Here is an 18,777-nt window from a genome sequence, read left to right as displayed (position 1 = left end):
TCATAGCAGCACTCTCAACAATAGCCAAATTATGGAAAGAGCCTAAATGTCCATCAACTGATGAATGGATAAAGAAATTGTGGTTTATATACACAATGGACTACTACGTGCCAATGGGAAAGAACGAAATATGGCCCTTTGTAGCAACGTGGATGGAACTGGAGAGTGTGATGCTAAGTGAAATAAGCCATCCAGAGAAAGACAGATACCATATGGTTTCACTCTTATGTGGATCCTGAGAAACTTAACAGAAACCCATGGGGGAGGGGAAGGAAAAAACAAAAAAAGAGGTTAGAGTGGGAGAGAGCCAAAGCATAAGAGACTCTTAAAAACTGAGAACAAACTGAGGGTTGATGGGGGGTGGGAGGGAGGGGAGGGTGGGTGATGGGTATTGAGGAGGGCACCTTTTGGGATGAGCACTGGGTGTTGTATGGAAACCAGTTTGACAATAAATTTCATATATAGAAAAAAAAAAAAAAAGAAACATTCCACCAAGGGGGTCCTATTTCTGGCAGCTAGTTACATGTGATGAAGCATTCTAAAAGGGATATGAATTGTGTCTCATCATGTGATTAACTAATCCTGATTAATTAATTAAACAAGGGTTTTCTCCAGTAACACCTCTGCCATGAGACCTTTCCCACCCCCCCTTACCTTCCAAGTCTTAATCCCCGTTGCCTGTATCATAGTAGAAGCCGACTTCATTCAGATTAAGTTCATCCAAGTCAAGAACTAAGTGCCAGTGTTAATATTTTCAAAACTCAGTTTGAAAACACTTAAACAGAGAACTTCGAATGGGAAAGACTGATATTTTACATTATTTACTTTTATAGCTAACAAAAGCTATAATCCTGAAGCCCAGATGCAATTGTACCCTGATGTAAAAATATAAAAACAGAAAGAGAAATACAAATGGTTTATTTTACAAAAAACTTAAGCCGGTTATGTTGAATTGTGTCTGTCTTGATGAAACGATCTCTAGGAAGACTTTTTTCAGACCTAGCTCTGCCACCAGGAGGCATGCGAACTTGGACAATCCAATCCTCCAGGCCTCCCAGTTTCCTCTGTACGTTAAGAGAAGAGAGGCATAGGGCTGATGATCTCTCAGTTTCCTCCCAAACTTAAAATGCTGTCAGGGGGTCTAAGCACTCTATAATGAGCAGGGAAAAACTGGGACCTTATATGTACTCAAATGCTAACATGTAAAACCTAACAACATAAACCTTGAATATTTTAAGGTTCTTTACTCTGGTGGAAAAACTGGGACCTTGTATGTACTCAAATGCTAAAATGTAAAACCTAACTGAACATAAATCTTGAATATTTTAAGGTTCTTTACTATGGCAAAGTAGTTTTTTGTGTTGGAAAATCCTCAAATCTATATCTCTTTTATCACAAACAGTGAGTATATATGTCCAAAAGTATAACAAACCACTAGAAAAAAAAATGTGTCTGTCAGAACAGTTATCTGGCCTCAGGCTCACTGCTTTTCAAAGCAAAGCCCTCAGAGAACTCCATTAGTATTTCCTGGGGGTACCTGTTAACCTGCAGAATCCCAACCTGCCCTTTCCTTGACCTAAATAATCAAAATGTTGCCTGGCCATTTTAATAAGCTCTCCAGGTTATTCTTTTGCATACTAACATTTGAGAAACACTGGCCAGCCTCCAAGGAGAAATAATTTCCCTGCAAACAGCAAAATTTGAGATCTTATATCCTTTCCCATTTTCTGATCATAGTGAATAAAGGAATGAGAAAGAGAAGAGAGAAAAAGATAAGGGAGGGAGGCAAAGATGGGTGCGGGGACAAAAACAGAGAATGTGCCAAGTTAAAGTGAGATTTATGCAGACCTTGCCTTTCAAAAACTTGGGAACAAACAAAAGATCCCACAATAATGGAAATATGTCAAAGGGACACGGGCGTCAACTGAAAGAACTCCCATGGCCAGAGAGGAGACAATATGAGCAATAAAATAAGTAGTGTTGGATTAGTATAACCCAAAGTAGATAATAAAGATCCATGAATCATATTAATATAAATAAAGGGAGAATGAAAGAATGACAGAAAGAAAGAAAGAAAGAAAGAAAGAAAGAAGAAAGAAAGAAGAAAGAAAGAATGACAGAAAGAAAGAAAGAAAGAAAGAAAAGAAAGAAGAAAGAAAGACAGAAAGACAGAAAGAAAGAAAGAAGAAAGAAGAAAGAAGAAAGAAAGAATGACAGAATGAAAGAAAGAAAGAAAGAAAGAAAGAAAGAAAGAAAGAAAGAGAAAGAAAAGAAGGAAGGAAGGAATCTCCCATGTAGAAGAATTTCAAATAATTTGTGTTGATATTTCACTCTCAACTTGACGGAGCATAACTTCACACTCTTTATGGGTGAAACACACATAGTAATTTCCTTCTACAAAATACATTATGGAAAAGATGAAAAAGAAAGAGTCACTTTACCGCGGAGAAAGCTGACAAACACGACCTCAGCCAGACGATCCAGGTCAACATCAAGATTGATAAACCATGTGGATAGTATGTATCCTTGACATGATGTAATAAAAACGGCACTTTACCTCTGTGGTTGTCCTCCTAATAACCCATGATCACAGTCTCATCACGAGAAAAACAACAGACATATCCCAGCTGAGGAACATTTTATAAAATACCTTACTCCCCCAAATGTTCCAGGTCATTAACAACATGGAAAGGCTGAAAAACTGTCACAAGCAAGAGGAGCCTAAGAAAACGTGAGGACAAAATGTAATGTGATGTCCTAGATAGGAACTTGGCAAAAACTAAGGAATTCTGAATAAAGTATGGTTTTTGGTTAATAAGAACATTTTAATATTGGTTCATTAATTATAACAATCAAGTATAAAATGTTAATAATAGGAGAAACTGAGTGTGAGTGCATGAGAATTCTCTGTACCATCTTCACAATTTCCCTGTAAATTTCCTACAATTTCCCTATACATCTTTATTGTGTTCTAAAAAATAAAGTTTATTTTTAAAAGTGATTTAAATGAATCCTTCCTAAACGTGAAGGAATTTTAAGAATAGTTAATTAATTTTTGTGTGTTCTTAAAGAGCTCCTCCAGTGGGAACAGCCTAAGAATTTTATACCAGAAGGAAAGAAAAAAAGCTTATGAACAGCGATAATGCCTCCTCAACCTGAAAAGCAGGAAAGGATAATAAATTGCAAAAATCAGATAAAAGTATCTCCTTTATATTAGCCACAATATTGCAAGCGCGTTTAAAATCAGCAATGCATAACGTTCATTTCCTTGACATTTGTCTCCCAAAGAGTTGACAGTGTTTGAGTGTCAATTAAAAAATGATTCATGTGAAATTTTTATTAAACCAAATTTACTGTGAAATTACTGCCCAGATAATACTTTATTTCAATTTTATTGAGTTCCTTCGTAATCGCTGAGCCTTTTAGTTAGAGCTTTCAAGTATAGCAAATGCCTTAGAAAGCCAATTTTTAAGTTGCAATTACCATACCCTAATGGGATCACATAGCATTTTCCTTCGCTCGGATGTGGCACACAGTAGGCACCTGATAAGATAATAAATGAATAAAATTGCTTCTTATTGTTTCTTTCAGCAATTTCATTCTTCTTTTTGTCCATTTCAGGCTCTCATGTTTATTGACATCAACCTAAGAAGGTTAGGGATGCATTAATTTATTAAATATTTGGTGCATACCTACTGGGTGCAAGGTGCTAGAAATACCCTGCTAACCAGAAATACATGCATTCCTTGTCTCCATTTAAGTCTGGGCTGGTGGGAGAGACAGATACTAAGCAAATAGTGACATAAAGACAACGAAATAAGATTTTGGTGGCTACTACAAACGTAAATGTACAGCTTACTACAAGTGCGTATGAAAGAAGGCCTAGCCTAGGTGGGGGCCTCAGGGAAGACCACCAGAAGAACATTTATATTTAGACTTAGAGAAAGGAGAGAGAGGGTAAGTGGTGGAAGGAGGATACTATGAGCAAAAGGAATATTTCTGCATGCAAATTATAGGGCTTTGGGCAATCCCTTGAACATATTTCTTTCTCTGCACAATTGGGACAGTAACAGTGCCTGTGCCATAGCGTTCTAAGGAGGAATGAATTAGACGTTATTTGCAAAGTGCTTAACACTGTACCTGGGACATTGGTGAGTACTTAATAAATATTTTCTGGTGGCCTTAACAGTGTGGAGCCACATTTCCCTAGTTTGAATCCTGGGTGTGCCACTTAACTAGCTGTGTGACCTTGGACAAGACCGTGGTCCCTGGTGTCCTGCAGCTCCCCTTCCAGGATGACAGTAGGTTCCTGCCCGTTGGGTTGTTGGGAGGATCCCATGAGTTCTTACGTGAAGCATGACTCACTTCTTGGTACGCCGTATGTGCTACAGGAATGTTAGCTTATATTACGAACAAAGAAACATCTCAACAGTCCAACCAAGCATTTAGAAATTATTCCATTGCTTTTAAGGAAATTGAGACTCAAAAAAGACAAGTGCCTGCCCATGTTTACCTAGCTAACCGCTTCCACGATCTGAAACTCGAACCCACAATTTCTGATTCTAACCTCACTCCACGAGGCCTCCTCAAGCTCCAGTAAAAGTTGCCTTCTTGGAATCTCAGGGAAGAACCCTTGATGTAGTAATACAACCATTGGTAAGTGTCCCTTGGTTCTTTCCAAATCCATAAAAAGGCATTTTCTGATGAGCGTCTGAGCTGCGAAGAAAGAGGTGGGGATTCTTGTCCCTCTGGATGACTTGTGTCAGGATATTTTACCTAGAGCGCTAAGGAAATTATCCTTATTAGCAGGAAGGAAGTCTGAGGTTTGAATCTGGGCAATAAGATGTGTGGAGAAAAAATGCTTTGAATCGCTCTTCATCTTTTAAGGACAAACGAGAGCTTTTCTGCTTACAAAATAAGTTGCCAAGATAGCCTTTTGGAATGAACCTCTGGTGCCAAAATGCCGCTAGGAAAATAACCCTGCAGAGCTGGGATGCCTGCACTCCAGGTCTGTCTGATCCCAAATCCCTTGGTCTGTCCACCACACCACTCCCACCAACACCTGCTGCCCCAGAGGTCATTTGCAATTGCTCTTTTTCGAGCCCCCGAAAAAGGGACAAAGAACTATAGGAGCCGCTGGTCAGAGGCACCAAAATGCTCAGAACTTGGGGTTAAAGATGCCTTTAGGATTCATTTGGTGTATCTCTGAGAGGGAACCTTGTGGTTCACATTTTCACAGACTGAACAATTTCAGATCTGGGGGAAACAAGTCACTAAGGCCAAACAAATCCTTAATATTCAGCCTCATCTTTCTATTCTCTTTTGGTTTGGTTTCCACGGCAACTCATATTTATTGGGCAATTCGGTGCGTATTTGCTGAAGGCAGGTGATTGCTTTTGCTCAGCCCGGGGGGGCAGGGGGTGGGGGAAAGGCAATCTGGAGAGAGGTCATTTAGAAGAAGGCATCTTGTTTTATTTGGGGGCAATGCGCAGGCTACATTCTTTAAAAATGACTAAATTCACTTCTTAAACTTTGTGGTAGGCATGATCTGAAAGATGAATTAAACCAAAATCAATTACAAGAAAAGAGGAGGAGGAGAGAGAAAAACAGGGAGAGAAGATGAGAGGGATGGGGGGAGGGAAGGAGGAAGGAATAAACACAAGTGAGGTGCGCGCATTTCCTCTGATGACACCAGCTAAATTCTAGCCATTTTGTCTACATGCACACTTCTCTCCTCTTTCTGCACTCTGATTTCTGCTCTTGTCACTGTAGCAAAGCAGAAAAGAGAGGCCAGATGACTTAACAGGGAAGCCATGTGCCACTGTCACCACAACGCCTGGACGTCAGTTGCACAGAGTTAGAAAAGCCACCTTTCCCTGGGGCGCCTAAGTCGGTTAAGCGTCCAAGTCTTTATTTCAGCCCAGTTCATGATCTCCCAGTTAGTGAGTTCGAGCTCCACATTGGGCTCTGTGCTGACAATGCAGAGCCTGCTTGGGATTCTCTCTCTCTCTCTCTCTCTCTCTCTCTCTCTCTCTCTCTCTCCTCCCTCTCTCTCTCTCCAAAATAGATAAATAAACATTAAAAAAAAAAAAAAGCCGCCTTCCCACTTTAGGTGCATCCAGTTTTCTGCTTCTCTGCCTGAGGGGTTCCTCCATCCTAAGCGAGGATTTCTCTACCTGTGAGCAGGACAGCCCAAAAGCACAGAGGATTTCATGTCATTCCTGGAGGTAACCCTCTCTCAATGAAGGGTGGCTGTCTGTGGATAGAAACTCCATCTTGACACAAGCCTTGGTGGAATGCTTCTGAGGGGCATTGTACATCGTTCCTCAAATGGCCCCAAGTAGGATTAGGCAGGAGTTCCTCTTGCTTCCCTGCCTCATTTTCCCTTCTTCTTCACTTGTGTATCTTGGAGCTGGTTCCCAAATAAACAGTTTCTCCCAAGGCCTCGTGTCAAAGTCTGCTTTTAGGTGAGTTGGACCTAAAGTACTAGGGTATTCCCTTCCTGGCATTAAGGTACAGGGGAAATAATATTAATAATTAAATTAATGTTAGTAATTATTAGTATTGATAATTAAAGCAAAAGGAAGTTGATATTTCTGAGGGTTGCTGCTGCCCCAATGACTCATTCTGGGTTCCATCAGAGACATAGAACCGCCCTGGGTTTCCACGTAGAAGAGTGTTACTGCAGGGAATTGGAGGCCTATTGTACGACCCTTAGAGGAGCTGGAGAGTCAAAGGTCAGGAAAGCTCCAGCTGGAATCCTGTGATCCTCGGGCATGCACATGAAAAACACCACAAACTTTATGTCCGTCATCTGGCCAGACATCGGCTTATCAGTGTCACTGGAGGAAAACAGCTTCTCTTTTCTTTCACCTTTCAAATTTTGTAAGGGTTGAAAGATTCTCACCTGGAACCATAAGAGGAAAAGAATCCTAGAGGATTCCGGGTCTCTGCCCTGCATTGCCGAGGGGAGTGTAGAAAAGGAGGTGGTCATGCTGATAGCAGATAATTCAGCACACACAGGTAGGATGCCGTGGTGAGGTCAGAAGCTTGACCTCGGGCAGTGCTGGATAAACCCAGATCCTTGCTACTCATTTTCTTCTTTCTAGACTCCATGAGGACCACCACATATCATATCATTTTTTTAAAATGTTTATTTATTTATTTTGAGACAGGGATAGAGAGTGAGCAGGGAAGGGGCAGAGAGAGAGGGAGAGAGAGAATCCAAAGCAGGCTTTGCACTGGGGCTCAATCCCACCAACCGTGGGGCTCGATCCCGCCAACCGTGAGATCAGGACCTGAGCTGAAACCAAGAGTTGGACGCTTAATCAACTGAACCACCAGGTGCCCCAATGCAGAGAGGTTCGAGTTCAACCAGTTAAATCAGAGACTTCTAGAACAATAAGCCTGTACTAAACTTATATAACTAGTCACCCTGACTTGTCAGATGTCCCTAGCTAGGCTACAAAACATCTTAGCCTTTACAAAACCTCTTCCAAATATGCAATCGTTTTCACCACTTTACCCCACTACAGCCCCCATGACCCCGAGTGCCTGAATCTTGCTCTTCCTCCTGGGTTCTCTATTTGAGTTAAATCACTGTGCTGAGACACTTGTGCGTAGGCTTTCCGTCATCTACTAAGAGCTGACTCTGCAAGCTTTCCTCGGAATGGCCCCATCTGCAAGTGGGTTGAAAACGCAACTTTCGGTATCATGTAGAGAATAGATCATTGCTGTGACTGGTTGAAACCTGACTGTTTCTTAGTTTCATCCTTGTGACAGATGCCACCACAGGTCACCTGCTCCTGCATATTTCCTTCCTCTTTCCTTACAATACACTTTCTTTGTTCTTCCCCCATCTTGGTCACCTGTCTCAAGAGTCAGCCCTCGAGGCAGCAGAACACACAGAAGGGGGGCCAAGGAGGATGCGCCTGGACAACACTTGCCAGAACATTCCAAGGACCCACACGAGGCCAAAGTCCCCTTTCTCATCCCCTGTGTACCACCTTAGTGAGAGATACAGGGGGAGATGGAGAATCTCTGAGAGCCTGAGCTTTGCTTTCTGAGGGATCCAGGAAATTTCTGGATGGAGCGTTTTACATTACTCAGCTGGGCTCAACTTAAACCAGATTGGACATTTAATTAGTTTGTTTTCTCACTTCCTAGCATATAAGCATTCAGGAGAGAAAAACTAATTAGTAATAAACCAAATTAATTTACGGGATTTTTTTCTGCACAACCAATTTGGAGTGTGAGTTGCATTTTTTTTTTTTCTAAAATGCTCAAAATTTGCATTTCTTTTCAAGGAGTCCACAGCACCTCTGAGAGCAAAGACTCCTACTCTATATTCATAGCTTCAGAAATACCAATCACTTCTGATTTTACATCTTGGCAAAATCTGTATTCTCAGTCCTTGTGTATAATTTATATACTGAAACTACCAGCAAGGCACCTTAGCGGAGATGGTCCGTAAGCAATCTCAAGCTCGGTGAATGCCCGCTGGACCCTGTCCTGTCTTCTCTCCCTAACTTCCAGTTCCAGTTTTACCTTGCCCTTGCTCTCATGAACATGACATTTCTACATCCTAGTGTCCCGTGCTCACAGAATCAAAGGCACCTCTGTCTCCCCCCTTTCTCATTCGTCCCAAGCTGCATCCAGTGCCAGGTGGGTCTAGGTTTTACCCCTTACTTCTCCATTCCCATTTTTACATTACTACCACACATCAAGATAATGCTCACCAACGTACAAGTTTCTGCTCATGAGCTCAGCATCTATACTCTTCGGTCCCTCTCCAGCACTCTCGGGTGATGCTTCCTGAAGCTGTAATTTCATTATATCTTTTCTCTGCTCGAGGCTTGCCTCTTTCTTGACCTGGACATGCCAGGAACTCCAGGTCTTCATTTCAGTTGCTTGGTGCTCCTCTACAAAGATGTTCCTGGAGTCCTCAATCCATTTTTTTAAGCCCAAGTCATCCTCTTGACTCCCTCACCCAAGCCTCTCCCCTTGCCTACTCCTCCTCCTCGATCCATATCTCAACTAATCACACCAAGAGCTTCCTGGTTGTCAATGTAGAGTTATCAGTCTTCTCTGCCTCTTCCTCCTCTCACATCCCCAAATGCAACAGATCACGAGATCATGGGGGATTCTCTTACCAAATGCCCTGAGGATATCATAGCGTTTATACATATATCTTTCAATTCCAGCTCCTGTCAGTGCTTCTGGCTCTCATCGCCCAGCTTTCCAGTTTATCCTTCATGATGTCTAGAGACTCGTCTTCCTCAATGATATATCTTATCATGTCACTTTCTTGCCCAAAACATTTTGTCCTTCCCATCCAGTAAAGTCCAAGAATTCTTAGCACGACATGGCAGGTACAGTATTATCTTGCCCCGTCCCTACCTGACAGCCACTTCTTCAACTGTGTTCCCCTCAACACCCCATGGTCCACTCTCCCACACTAGGGTTGTCAGACTTAGCAAAATAATAATAATAATAATAATAATAATAATAAATACAAATACAGAATGCCCACTTAGACAGCAATGCCTGAAAATATTTATACAAAAAGTTTGTTTATCTGAAATTCAGATTTGACTAGGTGTCTTTCACTTATCTTGTGACACTGTCCCATACAGTCTTCTCCAAATATGCCCCACATTTACAAACCCATGTGATCTCATCTGTAATGGTGGTTCTTTTCAAGTGGAATTCTTTGCCCTTATCTCCCATCCATCCTATGGATCTCTTACCAATAGAAGAGATCCAGCTCCTCTCCCTCCTGGGGCATAGACCTCATCTAAAGCTCTGCAGTGGGGTAAACCTGAGAGTCCCCTCTCCTTTTTCTTAAGGTGCCCTTTATTAAAGAGAGAAAGTTTTGTGATGTAGCTCAAGGGGATATGAGTGGGAGGCAGAAATGCTTGTCTAGTATGATAATGCCAAGTTAACTCATTTTTCAAAAAAAAAAAAAGAGTAAAAATTTCATCATAAAAGGGACTCCGATTTCTTTGGGAGACGCATGGGCATGGCAGAGAATGAATTCTTCTAGTGCCAAGCTTTGTTTGTTTGGAAATAGGGAAATAGTGGAATCCCTGTCCACCTTGCCTGGGGTGGGGGTGGAAAAGAAGCCAGCAAACCTTGAGATGAAGCCCATCTTTTCTTGTGAAAAAACATGGGCATTCTATGGCTAAGACTGCTAAATTTGTGAGGTGCCAGAAGGACCTGAGGAGACTGAGATTTGATCAAGGAGGAATGGGATCAACAGATGGGGAAGGGAGAGTGGACCTGAGGGGAAGTATAGGGGAAGACATTAGGCACTGGAAGACCCTCTGAAGTCCTGGGACAGCCCTGATTGACCAGCTCCCTCCCCATCTGTTCTTAGCTTGAACAGTCTGAGGACAATTGCAGAAATCTCTTCAGGGACGGAATCCAGTACATGTTCACTTTCAGGCAAAGTTGATGAGTGCCCCCCCTCTCCTGGTCACAGGCTGACAAGCCACCTGTTCAAGGTGGGCTACTGGGGTTACTCGGAGCATCTCCATACAGACAGTGACCCAGCAGGAAAAAGGGTTAGTTTGGTCTTAGCTTAAACCTGCCTCCAAGAATGTCTTCTTACCTAAACGTGCCTACTACATCCCCTCATTCTTCCAGGACTAGATAAATGTCACCTTTTCTGTGTCTTCCCTAACCATGACAATCCCTTGCACAAACTAGCAAGGCATTCTTCATAGATTTAAAACGTTCAACTTCTCAGGGTGCCTGAGTGGCTCGGTTGGTTAAGCAGCCGACTCTTGATTTCAGATCAGGTCATGATCTCATGGTTTGTGAGTTCAAGCCCTACATTGGGCTCCAAACTGACAGTGCAGAGGCTACTTGGGATTCTCTTTCTGTCCCTCCCTCCCTCTCTCTCTCTCTCAAAATAAATAAATTAACTAACCCTCCCCCCCAGAAAAACCTCTTATCTTCTCTACTCTCTAGTAGTGAAGGTAAATTCATATGGACCTGGATTAAGTCTAGTCCATTCATCCTTTTATCCTAAGCACTGGGTGCTATCTTATGCATAATAAATGTTGAATATTCACTGGATGAATGAGTGAATTTATTCTGATTCTTATTATAGCTATTTGTCTTTTCTCCTACTTGAAAAATATGCTGTCTCTTGTTCTCCTCCCCACCTTCCCTGCACTTAAGACACTTGTGTGTGTGCCCATTGTCAGCTTTTGGTAGTATTTATAATCAATTGAATTAGGATCTGAAGGTAGTTTATAAAAATGATTAGTTTGATTCTAAACATATAAGTGATGTCACATGAGGTGATGATATTACCATGAAGACAATTACAAGATGCTGCTGTACAAGTGTAATGTTCAATGTACTGGAAAAGGTTGCAGCACTGATTTTTACAAAATACTATTTCTTAATTATCATGTAGGTAAACATCTGCCTCGTCCATGCCTGAATGGTTGAAAATTCTGGATTGGTGGGTTTACATTAATGAGGCTCCATTGAATTCAAGAGACTTGAGCAATGTGGAATTAATTGTAGCTGCCAAAAGATATTCTTAAAATTACATCGGTGTGTACAAAACTCTACTAATTATAAAAGCTTCAGGGACAGCCAAATATTTTCCAGGTTGTTTACCTCTTCATATCCTTCCTGGTTTGAAAAATTATTTTGGCCCCACCAAATGAAATACTCTCCGGTAAGAGCATGGTATGCGTATGTTACATTAGTGTGCATGCTATATTGCTAAATCAATATGTGTTTTGCTCAAGGTCCTTTTCTCCTGTTTTCAGATATTTTAACTTAAGAAGAAATAGCCAAGCCTGGTAAACTTGCACAGATTGAATTTTATTTATTTATTTATTTATTTATTTATTTATTTATTTAGAGAGAAAGAGCACAAGCAAGTGAGGGACAGAGACAGAGGGAGAGGGTGAGAGAGTGTGGAACCCCACACGGGGCTCAAGCTCACCCAATGTGAGGCTTGAACCCATGAACTGTGGTGAGATCATGACCTGGGCCAAAGTCAAGAGGTGGATACTCAACCACCTGAGCCACCCAGGCATCCCTAGCCCCAGCTCTTTTTTCTAGTGATGTCGAGTGTGCAAGTAGTAAAGTCCATCTCCAAAAACAGCAAACTTATCTCTGCATCATTTAAAAATTATTAGGCTTTGAAGTATCTTCAACAGCATTGTAATAATTCTTCTTTAATTTTTCGCATTGGGTACTTTCAAGGAGGGAGAGAAGAAGATAGGGAGAAAAAAGAGGCAACCTCAGAGTCAGTCACTGAGGTGGAATTCTTCACCTACCTATGGCTCATGGCTCATTCAGACAATAGTAGAAAGACATGCCTTTCCATAGGGCTCAGGAATCCTTAAAATACAGAAACCTTCACGGTATCAGTGCCATGACTTAACTTCCAAAAAGAATTCCTTGTTTTCCATAACAGTTATTCGAGAACATCATCATCATCACTATTATTATTGATCTTACTAATAATAACTAATATTAAGTGAACCCTTCCCCCAGAGAGTGTTTAAAATATTCCAGGTGCAGAGAACTAAGCATTTTGCTTGAGTTATCTCATCTAATCCTCTCAGCCCACCCGGTTTTATTGTTTGTTTGTTTGTTTGTTTGTTTTTTCCCACCTGTTGATGAGAACATTAGTAAGGTTAAGGAAACTGCCCAGGGCCCCACTGTAAGTGAGATACCTTGGAGTAAAGCCCAGGTTTGTCTGAACAAAGAGTCTGTGCTCATAACCTTTACATTTTAAGAGCTCAGCAGCAAGTTACCCCGTCTCTATGCCATTTAGGGAATGATGAGGGGCACTGGATTGGTTAAGAGTTCAGATATTTTGGGGGCTCCTGGGTGGTTCAGTTGGTTGAGCGTCCGACTTTGGCTCAGGTCATGATCTCACAGTTCATGGGTTCGAGCCCTGTGTCAGGCTCTATGCTGACACCTCAGAGCCTGGAGCCTGCTTCAGATTCTGTGTCTCCTTCTCTCTATGTTCCTCCCCTGCTCATGCTCTGTCTCTTTCTCTCTCACAAATAAATAAAGATTAAAAAAAATTTTTTTTAATTAAAAAAAAAAGACTTCAGATACTTTGACATGCAGTCAGAGTTAGGAGGCAGAGGGGTGGAGGTCCAGTACCCAAGACTAGATTATCTTTAAGAGTAAACAAACAGGGGCACCTGGGTGGCTCAGATGGTTGAGTGTCTGACCTCAGCTCAGGTCATGATCTCACAGTTCATGGGTTTGAGCCCCACATTAGGCTCTGTGCTGACAGCTCAGAGGCTGGAGCCTACGTCACATTCTGTGTCTCTCTCTCTGCCCCTCCCCTCTTGTGCCCTCTCTCTCTCAAAACTAAATAAATAAACATCAAAAAAATAAAATAAAACAAAAACCAACCAACAAACAAAAAAACACTGTGTAAATGATCTTTCTTTTTTCTTTTTTTTTTTTTTTTTTAGAATTGTTAGTTCTAGTTCATTGAGTAAACAAAGGTTTTTAGGTGTTAAAAAAGAATATGCCAGAAACAGGCTTACTAAAATTAGTTTATACACTGCAATATTTCAAAAATCATTTTACAGAGCAAGTCAGAAAAAGGTGCCCTCTCACTTTTTACTAAAACCCAGTATATGAAAATTCTTCATCTAGCTTGGATCACAGAGTTTCGGAATATTTCATTATTCTGCACACGACCTACAAAAATAATTATACTTGCCACAACAAGCAATATTAAGGAGCTCTGTGTTTGTGAAGAATCCTGTTTGACGTCTTTTAAATAAACCAAAGAAGAAAAAAGAAAACCACTCTCGAAGTACCTCTGTTGCACATTTACTTTTTTGTGACTTAAACTTGAGTAAACAAAATAAAACATGGAGGGAAAAAAAACCTCACAAACATGTTTGGTTACCATTGTTTTTATAATACAAGTACTGACTGGAATTGTTAGCTAAACATACCTACAGATCCACATTTTGGTATTTCCAGTAGCAGAAAGTTTCCTTATAACTTATCACCTGAAATTAATTGCTGATAGAGTTTTTCGAAGTTATACAATTTATTTAGTTTCCTAATACAGAATTTCAGATGGCTTCAAACACCAATAGCTCAAAGGTTCTGGGGAAGAATCAGTTTACAGAAGTGCCACCTAGATATTATTGTTAAGATACGCATTCTCAGGATCCAGTAACATTAACAAACAGGCAAGAGTAAACTATTTGCACATTATGTTCTGGTATTAACGCTTAGCTGCCAAAGATGATCACATGGGAACAGGGTCCTTTTCTGAAAAATTCTTTGACGCATAGAGGATTCTTTGAAAAAGAACAGATGTGCAAATGTGACACCTTATTCATTAATCGTGGCAAAAAAATAAAACAAAATAAAGCATAAACCAAGATTTTTACACCAAAGACACACGGCTATACTTTTTTTGCTCTTGAAAGTCACTATCAAAACAGGTAAATCATTTGGAGATCAAGGGGAATCTGCTAGTCCTTCCATATGATGAGTTTTTTGCTGTGAATGCTCATCGGGAGTTTCATGCTCCAAGACCATGGCATAGGTTAAAAGTCTAACGACAATGTGCTCTGGGTAATGTAACTTCTTGGATAAGGCTAGTTTTAAATTCCATGCTATGAAAGATTATATCCACTGGGATATAAGCTCCATGAGGTCACAGATTTTTTTTTTTAACCTTTTCTTCACTGATGTAGCCCCGACATCTAAGATACTTGGCACTTTTGGTACTTACTAAATATTCTGGGAATGATAGCAATGCCCCAATATATTTAGGCTCTCATAACAGAATATATGTGGAACATACTAAAATCAAGGTCTCATTGAGGCATCAGCTTGGTCTTAAAGCCATGGGCACTGAAACGTCACAAAATTTTGCATAAACCAGAGCTTTGTCCAAATAGCAAGTTATGTGTCCCAGAGCATTTACACCATTTTCTGTGTAACTTGCCTACTCCATGGGCAACGATAGGAAGTGGGAAATGTGAAAGGCCCACATAATCCACTTCAGGAAGGACATCAAAATTTCTTCCCCATCTCAGCCCATCACTTAATAATATAACATCACTGGAACCAGGAACATCTCACCTTTCAGCTCACATGTCCGTATACCCTAGTCTGTCATGCCCAGGGCATTTTGGAAAAAGGTATAGAGGCTCAATTTGTTCTTTTCTTTCATTCCCTGTTCCTCCACTGCTAGAACTTTCTAAGAAATTCTATAGAATTTGACAAGGATCCAAGAAATATTTGGCCTGGCCCAGAATTTGGGGCAGAAACCTTTATTTCTCAGAGACATCAGTTCAGATGTAATATCTTTCAGAAGCCTACCCCAATTCTTTGTAACCTAGTTTAGTCCGCGAACCTCATTTTACATTGAACCTGTCCCAGAGCACCAAATTATATTGAAATCATCAGTGCGTTGCTGCTTCTCCCACTAAACTGTAAGCTTCCTAAGAGGCCATGTCTTATTGAGCCCTCGCATTTGTCATGGTGGCACAGTGCCTAAAAACAGTAGGTGCCCAGTCAGTGCTTCCTGAATTCCATACCTGTTGCAACTATCATCTTGAAAGACTGTATGATGAAGATGGAATATTGTTGCTGGAAATGTTCCTCTCCTACAATCGAAGGCACTGTTTGGAAAACAGCTCGATATTCTGTTTCAGAGAGGATGCCATTTCCGTTTTAAGAAACTTGTTCACAATCTCATGATGCACCAGAGTTGGTCAGGACCTTGGTTCCAGGTTCCAGAAATCCAAATAGAGTACTTATTATAATGATAATATGTCTCATAGAGCCCCCAGATAGGAGCAGAATGAGGCTAAACTTTGAGAATACACATAATGGGGACTCAGACCATCAGGAAACTTGAGTCTGGTCTCTGTTCTTCTCTAACCAGCATTTTTTGCTTTTCTGGACCACATGGAGCAAAACATGACTGCAATATCTTCAAAATGTACATTTTTTATGCGCCAAGAACCCCAAAAGATTAACTTCTGTTCTGGTTCCTGGTCCTACCGGGAATGACTCCAAATTGCTCACCTTCGTGAAGTGCTCACCTTAAACCAAACCAAATGCAGCTGCTGGTGGGGTTCAAAAATATGGCCAGGCTGTTGGGCAGACAATCTCATAGGCGTCCACCACACTTTCAAATTCATTAGTTTCTAAGAAAAACACATAATCAAAATGGACTATTTCAAATGTATCAATGGTCATCTCTATAAAATATAAAGTCTTCAAAGCAATAATCTGCAAATTTATTTTTCGTAATTCATGGTACCACTAAAAAATTTCCAAAGAAACAAGATTGCTTTGTTTTAAAAATAAACTTATTTTATTATATGATAATGTTGACAGTTTACATAAACAACACCATTTAGAACATGCAAAACAATTATAAAATTACATTTTAAAAAGATACAGAAATCTTTGAAGTTCTTTCTTGATATGGGACCTACTAAATTTCAAGAGACACCATTTACATTTTAGAATCAAAACAAAATTCCTAAGCCTGGGTTGGCTTAAGAGAGTCCATTGGTCAACCAACAACAATTCAGGGTAGGAACCTTTACAGCACTGTGTTTTTGTTTTTAAATACTATTAACAAGCATTTGTTTCAAGCACTTTGGCATCAAAGAACACCGAGAAAAAGCAAGGGCATAAATGAGCCCAAAAGACTTTTGAGAATAAAGCATATGCAACATGAATCAGTTGGATATAATCCTGTTTCAAGGATGGCTATTAAGTCGGAAGAAAAATTGACTTAGAAGATGATTAGCTGTTTGGCTTAGTTCTTAATACATTTGAGCAATTTCTGTGAAGGCAGCCTCATTCTCAAAACAATGTGTGATAGAAGGTGATACACAACTTCACCTTTTGTCTGAATTCTCCACTTCACTTTGTGTATGAAGTCTACACTGCAAAGTAAAATTTGAAAAGATTCTGGAAAAAAAGAAGCTGCTTGGCTAACATCACAACAGCCAAAGTACAGCAATTTGGGGACATCTTCTATTGGTTTTTGTAAATTACCCACCCGATCAATGTAGAAAGTTTCAGTTTCTATGGAATATTGGCTAAATGGAGATTTAGCTTTTTCAGTGTTTTTTTTTCTTTTTAATTGCTTTTATATATATAGAAAGAGAGAGAAAGAGTGCAAGTTGGGGAGAAGGGCTGAAGGAGAGAGAGAGAGAGAGAGAGAGAGAGAGAGAGAGAATCTCAAGCAGGCTCCATGCTCAGTGTGGAGCTTGACATGGGGCTTGATCCCACAACCTTGGGATCATGACCTGAGCTGAAATCAAGACTCAAAAGCTCATTGTCTGAGCCACTTAGGTGCCCCTAGCTTTTTCAATTTTAAAAGAGTCTTTATTAAATATGCTATGGAGTTGAAGGGACATCTGGTGAGATGGTCCCAAGTAGTCGATTCTTATGGTTGTGATTTCATTGCAACAACATCCACCTGAGAGCCATCAGGAAGAAGAAAAATGAGGATATGGTCACGAGCCGTGTCTGCTGGGCTCTGCTGTGCTGTCACTGACCACTGCTCTGGAATAAACAACCTCTTCCAGTGCTATCATTTATACCTTAGTGAGTGCAAACACTTACCTGTTTATTTTTTATTTTCCATCGCTATTCATTACCCTAGCTACGGGGAAAACCTGTTTGCTTTACTAATGTAGGAATTTATTCATGTCAATGAGAATTTACAAAAGAGCAAAGAAACATAATAGAGGTCAATGCTATAGAAAACACGATGGTAACAGTAATATAAATCCAGGACTCTGCCTTCTGAGTATCTGCAGGAAAATAGCCCCGGCATCTCAGAGTCTTGGCGAAACACAGTTTAGTATAAAGTCCTGAGCTATGTTAGTGAGTTAAGCTGCACCCACTCAGATCAACAAAAATGACAGTTAAGAACACAAACTGAAATTGGGTAAATCTTGGCTCCAATTCTAGCTCCACCAATTCTGAACTGTATAAATCAGGGTTATATTATTTAACTTTTTTGTGTCTGTTTCCACATGTGGGAAATGAGGATCATGATAGATGTCCCATAGGTTCTTGAAAGGCTTAGAAGAAATGATATACTTGAAACTCTTGGCCCATGGTAAGTGCCAGATAAATGGCAGCTTTATGATTAATCCAATTCCTAAAATCTAAACTCCTTTTCACTTCTATTTTTTATTCGACTAGTAATCCTGGTAACAAAACTTTAAGTGGAAGTTTATTAAAATGTCTTAAGTGAGCACTTTTTCCCAATTCCGAAACAATACTGAAATTACTTATTATTACAAAAATAGTAAAAAACACACACTAACATTACAAACAAAAAGTAAATACATTATTTAAAATTCATTTTCTCCTGACTGTTTTCCTGAGACACATTCTGTCCATTTTCGAATGAGCAAGGCATTTTGCAGCTTGCACCAGCCTGGAGAAATAAGGGAAAAGAGAACACGCTAGTTAATACAAATGGCTCATGCAAATTAAAAGAAAAAAAAATCTAGAGCCAATAGTTTTGTTTTCCATTCATTAATGATTAGCGTCATCCTGTAATAAGTTAGGGGAACATACGATTTCTCGATAAGCATTTACTATACCCCACACATCCGCTGGGTGTTTGGGGGGGAAGGAGATGCTTCACGCTGCTGGCAGAGCTAGGGAAAGTCACTGCTCTCTCTTGCTGGCTATGAACAAGGAAGCATGTGGCTCCCATTGCTACTGCCATGACTTAAGGGGAACCGGCCAAGGATGAAGCCA

The 18,777-nt window shown here is 40.4% G+C and overlaps 1 protein-coding gene across 4 annotated transcripts in view; it reads right to left on the bottom strand.

The window, feature by feature from the left end:
• The window catches only part of BTC (betacellulin), a 233,340-nt gene that overhangs the window by 170,550 nt on the left and 44,013 nt on the right, over positions 1-18,777 (bottom strand). Inside the window, exon 7 of one of the 4 annotated variants that reach the window (XR_008296274.1) lies at positions 17,619-18,448. The gene's annotated coding sequence lies outside the window, so the exon portion shown is untranslated. Of the gene's footprint in view, positions 1-16,307; positions 18,449-18,777 lie in introns of those variants that run through there. The other 3 variants (XM_027058311.2, XM_053217252.1, XM_015079909.3) reach the window with 3 other exon arrangements.

Source organism: Acinonyx jubatus, chromosome B1 (assembly GCF_027475565.1).
Source record: "Acinonyx jubatus isolate Ajub_Pintada_27869175 chromosome B1, VMU_Ajub_asm_v1.0, whole genome shotgun sequence".
Classification (NCBI taxonomy): Eukaryota; Metazoa; Chordata; class Mammalia; order Carnivora; family Felidae; genus Acinonyx; species Acinonyx jubatus.
Note: the sequence above shows the minus strand (reverse complement) of the source record. Positions and strands in the feature narration are given on the sequence as shown.